Source organism: Bactrocera latifrons, unplaced genomic scaffold, assembly GCF_001853355.1.
Source record: "Bactrocera latifrons isolate USDA-ARS-PBARC rearing strain unplaced genomic scaffold, ASM185335v1 scaffold_290, whole genome shotgun sequence".
Lineage (NCBI taxonomy): Eukaryota > Metazoa > Arthropoda > Insecta > Diptera > Tephritidae > Bactrocera > Bactrocera latifrons.
In genome coordinates, this window is record NW_017536519.1 from 306,234 (window position 1) to 314,003 (window position 7,770).

At 35.3% G+C, this 7,770-nt stretch overlaps 1 long non-coding RNA gene across 1 annotated transcript in view; it reads left to right on the forward strand.

The window, feature by feature from the left end:
- LOC108970231 overlaps positions 1–7,007 on the forward strand; it is a 14,780-nt gene extending 7,773 nt beyond the window's left edge. Inside the window, exon 2 of the long non-coding RNA XR_001993464.1 lies at positions 6,925–7,007. This is a non-coding gene — a long non-coding RNA (uncharacterized LOC108970231). The remainder of the gene's footprint in view (positions 1–6,924) is intronic.
- Positions 7,008–7,770: the final 763 nt, after the last annotated feature.

A 7,770-nucleotide genomic window follows, 5' to 3' on the forward strand; every position in this document is an offset into this window, starting at 1 on the left:
TGGATCCTTAAAACTTCACCCACTTCATTCTCTTCCCCACGTAAACTAGTTTTTTTTTTGTTGATTTTACGTGGCGGGTCGCAAACCCAGYACACAACTCTGAAAAGGTATGGTTTGCCTTTTCAAGTTCGTCTTCAAACGGATGTTCTATGGCTACTTGGTTTAAGACCGGAAGTCGTGAGCTGCTTGAGCCATRTGTAAAAGAATCGTTTYTGGCCACTCCCAAGTGAATGGCGCTCATAGAATTACTTCACTTACGTGAACTTCTAGTCTTGTCCATTATCCTTAAAGCGAAGCAAATGGGTTTGATAGTGAACGAGGACAARACGAAATATTTCAATCAAATCTTCAAACAAACAGTCGTCACACTCGCGACTTTGCTCCCACGATACATAGATGCTTTCGTCAATCTTGGAAATAGTATTAACACCAGCAATAATGTCAGTCTCGAAATCCAACGCAGAATAACTCTTTCCAACGGGTTATGTTAAAGCTAGGTTTTAGTTTAGATATAATATAGAATATTTCCCATTAAAAATATCAAGATCAGGTTCGAGCCACGATTACACCTGAAAAGCTATCAATTAAGTCTGAAAAATTGTTATTATAGTTGTATATCACTCGTTGTTACTGAAAAAAGAGATAGCCAATGGGCAAATATATTTATGTAGGGGAACAGTGCARAAAGACAGCGAGCAGAGTAATGGCGAATCGATGATCACATCAAGTCCTTTTCGTTAGTAGRTCCAACAATTTCTTAAACATCACATATTTATTACATAAATTACATCATATAATTGTCCTACATACATACACAATCACAATCACATACTCGTAATTAAATGGGTATATCTTTAGTACGATTTTCGCAAATGGAATTCGCTGCTTATTCGATTTAATGAATAGTTATGCAGGCATTTAAAGAATTGAAATGGAATTTGTACTTGATTAGCTTAATAAGAGAATTTTGCCACATATGCGTATATACTCGCGTTGTTGACTTATGGATGTACCATATACAAACACTTTTCACATAACTTTAAGTTTCTTCAACAAATCCTGCACATTTATCACGTTCCCGTCCTTCAATTATTTCCTGACAACTTCATTGTTTCAGTTCACAACCTCATTTGTTCTGCTGATTTGTTGCATAAGCAACGGCAACAATTTCATTAAGTTCGCTTCAATGCCACAGGGTACGGTTGTATACCACTTGGCTACTGTCAATTTGAAAATCTAAAAAAGTCTCCCCTTCGTTACACGAGCAGCGTCTAACAATGGCCACTAATATGTTGCACATGATAGATGCATGCTGAACGCATGACTAATATTCGTAACAACAATATATTCGTACTTGATGCAACACGCACATAAATGACATTGCCACAAGGCGGCTGTGTGCTTTCGTRTTGCATGTGCGTTACTGCAGTGCCGCCCATCTGACTTTTTCGCTTYCAACAACATTTGCGAAATTTCGAGATTCCCGCTACTTTTTCGCGGCATGCAACATGCGTATCACTTGCTGCCACACACTTTCAACACAGTCGCATATGGAAATCGCTGAAGTGGCAGAAATGTGCAAAAAAAGGAAAAGCCTATAAATGCGTGCTTATGCGTCCATGCGACAAATATGCGGCAAGCAGTGTGACGGCATCAATTGGAGTGCTTAAAAGCRACGCTAAGTCCGGAAAATCGAATTTGATGCGCCAAAACCTAATGAATGGAGAGGAAAATGCGCCGCATTGAGATGAGCGGATACGAAAAGAAAAGCGAAGCGCTTGCCGGCAACGTGCGACAAATCGCGAAAGAGCAGAGACATCGTGAGAAAATTATGTTGCACATTGGAATGTGAAATTGAGAAAAATACAAATTTATTTTGGTTTCGAGTGTGTGCTACGCTGTGTTTCATGTATGTGGGGCATGCACCGCTAGTTTTGTTGCATGCAACCAGCAGACAACACGAGTGTAAACAATTCGTTGAAGATGCCGCGTCACTAATGCTGGTATTTGTACGTGCTAACACAGATTTGTGGTAGTTGCAAGAGCATATGAAGGGGGAAGCGCGGAGACAATCGAGGTGAGAGTATATGGCCGTTGGAGAGAGGAAACCGTGGCGAATCAAGTTCATGGCATGCAACGTCGACCTTGTTTATTGTAATAAATCGGTGCCGAGGCGGCGGCGGATTTCGATGAGCGAGGCAGTGCAGGAAGATGATGAAAGTAAACCAAACAATAACAACAACGAAATTTGCCACGAGAAAAGCACATGCGTGTAAATATGGACAGACATGTGAGGAAAGCATCTGAATAAAAAGTCATAATGCGACGCAAGTGAAATAGAATTTTCCGCTATTGCGTGTTGCACACACCAGCGACCAGTTGTTTGTTGTTTTTGTTGTTTTTGATATTAGCATTTTTTTCGCTTTTTTAATTGTATGTTGTCAAGGCTTGTTGTTATATATGGAAAAGTTGCTGGCTGGTTGGTTGTGGCGGCTACTGTTGCATGTGGCAGCTGTGAATTTCAATACAACAAACTTGCTCCAAAGGCAAAACAAAAGCAAATAAGCAAAAGGTAGCGTGAGTCGTATTCATACCACGTGTACATAATACACATCAACACATACATACACACATATTAGATACATGCATATGTATGTATAAGCCTATAGAAAGAAAGAGGAGCACATGAAAAGTGATAAAACAGCAATGAGAGAGTGTCCATAACAAGTSAAACGCCACCACAAGAGAGTCAAAACAAAAACACCAGCAACAAAAGCGTATTAATAGTATCAAAGTAAAAGGCAACGCATTATAATGCACCTACAYCCTATAAACAACAAAAAAACCTTATACACAACAAATACACACGCATACCAGCTCGTGTCGCTGTTTACTCAAACAAACCAGAAGCAAGGTGATGCATCGAAGTCAAAGTTGAAAAACATAAAACAGAAATATGTATGTATAAAGAGGCACATATGTACATACATAGATGAGGGGTGCACCGAGTCGTCAGTGAAGTGAAGCGGTGTAAAGGAAGAAACGCAATTTTCGAAATGTTATGCGTACGCCGAGGAACACAAGCGCACAAGCAAAGCCGGATGTCAATAAAAACATTCGCATACATTTGTTCATACATATTACTATCTGTATGTATATATGAACGCACATACATAAGTGTGTACAATATACACATACGCACGTTCTGCCCTCTTAGGTTTTCATATGAAAACAATAAGCAAAGAAAGAGCAAACAAATGAATGCAAATTCAAATAATATATGAAATGCAGAACATGGAATGTCGACTCGGCTGATAAAAAGATGCTTTAACCAGATTTTGCCACCTTTAGTCGATGCACAAATCTGAGAGAGATACATATAACTAAAATATAGTTTTAAAGGAGACTTTTCCTACTAAATTTTCATATTTATTTTCATACAAATTTTCCTAAGCACTCACAATATACACTGTGCTTACAAATATCTTTCAGATAGGACATTTAAAATAAATGGYTTCATATGAAATTAATAAATGCTATTTCCCTTAATTTTGTAATCTTCTTCTTATAAACTYTTATTTTTTAGAAAAATATCGATTAAAGTACRTAAGTACCCGAAAATTGTAAATATAYGAAAAATATTTAATTATTCATAAATGTTTACGCCGTCAAAGTAATCCCCATCAGTTGTAATAGACTTATGTCAACGATTTTTCCAGTCCTCGAAACACTTCTCATGAGCACTTTTTGTATGGCTTTCAGCTCCTTCTGCCAATTTTGTTTTATCTCCACGAAGTGCTAATTTCAGTTTGAGGAACAAAAAAAATCAAACGCAGCCAAATTTGAGAAATACGGTTTTTGATCGATCGTATTCATAGCGTTTTTGGCTTTAAATTAGGTCACAATCGTACTATTTTAGAAAAAAAAAAAGTCGGGACAAGTCGAGCAAGAACACGTTTCTCACCAAAAATCATTCGAAAGGACTCGCGAGAGATTTCGGAGGTCGCCCAGAACGAGGAATAACTTTAAAAATTTCCCGACCGTCTTTGAAGGTACCACTCATAGGCTTGTGTGGGTTAARAGYTATAAATTATTTCCGTCATAAGTRACACTCCGGGAAGAAAATGAGYTTGAGTTGCATATATAGCTAAAAAAAAAATGTTTCTCTGGATACGCCCCTGACTACATATATGAAGATACCGTAGTCTGCACCAGCGAAAAATTAAAATCGTTTAAGTACGCTGTTGATAGTTGCAACTTTGCTTCTAGTGCTCAGATCTTAACGAAGTATGGAATATTTAGTCGAAAAATTATATACAAGCTTGTACTTTTAAGCAACATGTTTTTTTCGACCAACACAAGAGTATATAATTCYTTAAATCCTCCTTAATTTTAATAACAAATCGGAAATCATTTGATCAGACTGAAAWCTCACATTTAATTAGAAGATTTATGAGGTTTCTTATTTGCAATAATAATAAACATTAAGAGTTTTTAATGATTTCTCTTCGGTTCTTCAGTTAAAATTTATTACAATGTTATTAGTATTAAATAAAATATTCACAGAACGACACTCTGCGCAACTAATAATGTAAAAACCTTGTGCCATATCACCTTCGGAAGCTTCAATAGCCGACCCAGCACCCTTTTTGTAAGAATTTGTTAATATTTTGTCGATAGCTTGCAACTGTACATAAATTTAAGCAACTCTTTATTTGCTTTTAATCGCTTTTCCCTCTTACAAGCTATTTATTTTGGTATTGAAATTGGTTGTTGTTGCATTTTTCCGTTTACCTTTTCATCAAATTTGTTTTTATATTATACATTGTTAACGTGTTTGTGGCACAAACTTGTAAAGGCAGCRCACAAATTCGAGATCAAAACAAAAATGAAAAGCAAATAAAAACAAACAGCGKAGGACAGAAGAGGTGCGATGTAAACGTGTAGAGTATGAGCAATGTATTGGCTGGAAATATACAAAAGGTGATAATTGACGCAATGGAAAAATAAAAGAAGTTGAAGAGAAGGGTATTGCACTTACATGCTATGACACGTAGAAGAAAAAGCAGGTCTGGTCAGACTTATGAAAAAAAACCAATAAAATGTTGAATGCATAACGAATGGGCGAAGTGATAGACAATAACTATTGAAGARTGGAAAGCCATAAAGTGAAAGAAAAACACAAAATATATTAACAAAAGAAAAAGATGGTCATTGGTGAGGATGCTTTGAGGACAGTTTTTTGAAACGGGCTCACGCTAGTTATCAATGGACCTGAATGAAGTAATTTTCAAAACACTGAGGTTTGAAGTCTGTAATAGTGATTATCCGTAGTAACCCGATTGAAATAGAGAAACCTTAGAAGGAACTGAGCAAAAGTTCTGTGTATCTACTGCAAAAAGTCTGTGCTCTGGGTTTTGGARCAATATTCTTCTCAACGCTTCTCGCTTTGAGTCGACATAACGAGTTTGTCTATGAAAATAGCGATTYTTGTCTTATACAGAGTTGGAAAGAAAGTCTCACACTAAAAGCAGTGTTATTCAAAATATGTGGGAAAACGTCGCTGAAGTTTTCAAAATGCGGAAACACGCTTGAGGTGTTAAGTGGTGGAACTAAAACAATAATGAGAGAATAATGAAACTGCAGCAAGTTAGTCATTAAGTAATTATTAAGTAAAGAGGCAGGGATGTGTTTCTTTATACTATTTGTATGGGCTTGCAACAAACCGTTGGAAAAACTTATTAAGGCCAGGATGGGCATATCTGGTCTGACGAAATCTTGACGAAGCGATTTTACGGAACAAAAAAAAAACATAATAAGAATAAGAAAATTTGTTCCGCACTGTATTCGTATGACCAAACCATAGTACATACATACATACATATGTTACAATTTACATTACAAGAATATAATTTTTGTTTGATAAAGAAACTGAAATCGAATTTGTCATAAAATACATATTCCTTCTAAAACACAACCCATAATCTATATGTAGTTAAGCAAAAATTATTTAAATTGCATTTATAAATCAAAATTTGAGGTTTTTTAATTATATTTAAGTAATAAGGCCCTAGAAATGCGACCTGACCCATTTATACCGTTTATACTTCATCGTCACTAATACATGCATGAATATTCATAATTGCTGTGTGTTCCATAACTTTGTTTTGAATTTTTTTTGGTAACTATTCTGGCGGTTCTCAGCTACCAAGAAAGGGGAAGGCGAGCTCGCGCCGCTTACAAAAGTTCACTGACCCGAAATTTTCATAGCCCGGCAGAATATCGACACTCGTACATACAAACATATCAATTTACATACGAACGTAAAAAACATTTTTCCCGTTCTCTCTGTAGTTTTCCTTCGCAATCGCYGTTGCTGTTGGTCGTCGGTGCCGTTGGTTTATTCGGTAATATGAATAGCAGGAAAACCAGGTTAATGAAATATGGTAAAAGCAAATGCAATAAAAACAACCATGCAATGGTCAAATGGCTGAGAATACACAAGAAACGTGCATTACCTTTGGAAATGAGTAAAACGGGTAATCGAATATACATATACATATAATGTATGTATGTACAGTTGTATCAGTATAAGCTTTTCTTTGTCTGGCTGTAGCTTGGCGGGAAAGGTAAATTCGGCTTTGACAGAGATTGAGAAGATATGACGTGGTACGCGAAGAAATATGTAAAAAAGCTTTGAAAGAAATTACTCGAATAGGTAAAAATTATAGACAGGCATAAACGACATAAATAATAGTTAATTTATATACGAATGCACTCCATAACAGTTTTTATAAAAATATGCTTATAAAATTTGTGTAAAATTATTATATTTTTAATTACTGATAAAAATGCTCTAAATTAAGTTAATTTTCCACGAATTGAATTATTATTAAATTATTTGTGTTGTTTTCTCATTTACAGGCACGCTTCGAAATAGCTGAAGCGCAACCATTGTCAACCAAAGTACAGTGAGTTCGTTAGAGAAGCGAAAAATAAGTGTTAACATAAAAATWAAAAATAGAAATTAAAAGTAATTGTTATAAAAATTAATATTAAAATTAGCTTGTGTAAAAGTTTTGTGAGAAAAGTTTATAAACTCAAAGTGCATAGAAGTTGCAAGATAATTATTAAATCGGCAAATTTTATAAATTTAAAAAAATATCTTTCACAAAAGTGTAAAAATATCTCAATGAAAACGGAGTCGTTGGATTTTCATAGTATGGATCTCAATATGGATATACTACCGAGCGGGAATATATTCAGCGAATTGGAGCACGTCTGCACCACTGGCTACTTTTCATCTCAACCATCTATTGAGGATCAATGGCAACAGGTAGGTGTGCGTTATTTTCAAACCCGTTAAGTGCTCCTCTGGCATCGCTTACTAAGAACTATAATTGAAAACATAAATAACTAAAAATAAAAAGAAAACATTTAAGACACTAATTTGTTTCTCTTTTCTTTGAAATTTTTAACCAAACAATTTTTAATTAAAGAGTGATATATGTAGATATAATTGTTGGCTATTTGTACAGATTTTTTTTCAATTTCATTCAAATAGTGTGGCAGCCTGAAAATTCAACTTTTGTAGCATTTGATTAAAAGAAATTAAAATATTTGGGGTTTAGCAGATAGTTTATGTCTGCGCTATTTTTAGGTGGAAATCTATGTTCAGATGTAAACAAAAGCGAACCAAAACACACATATTTAAAAGAACTAAAGAATAGATGCGAGAAGTCGAATATTCTGGCAGAATGGTGTATTTAT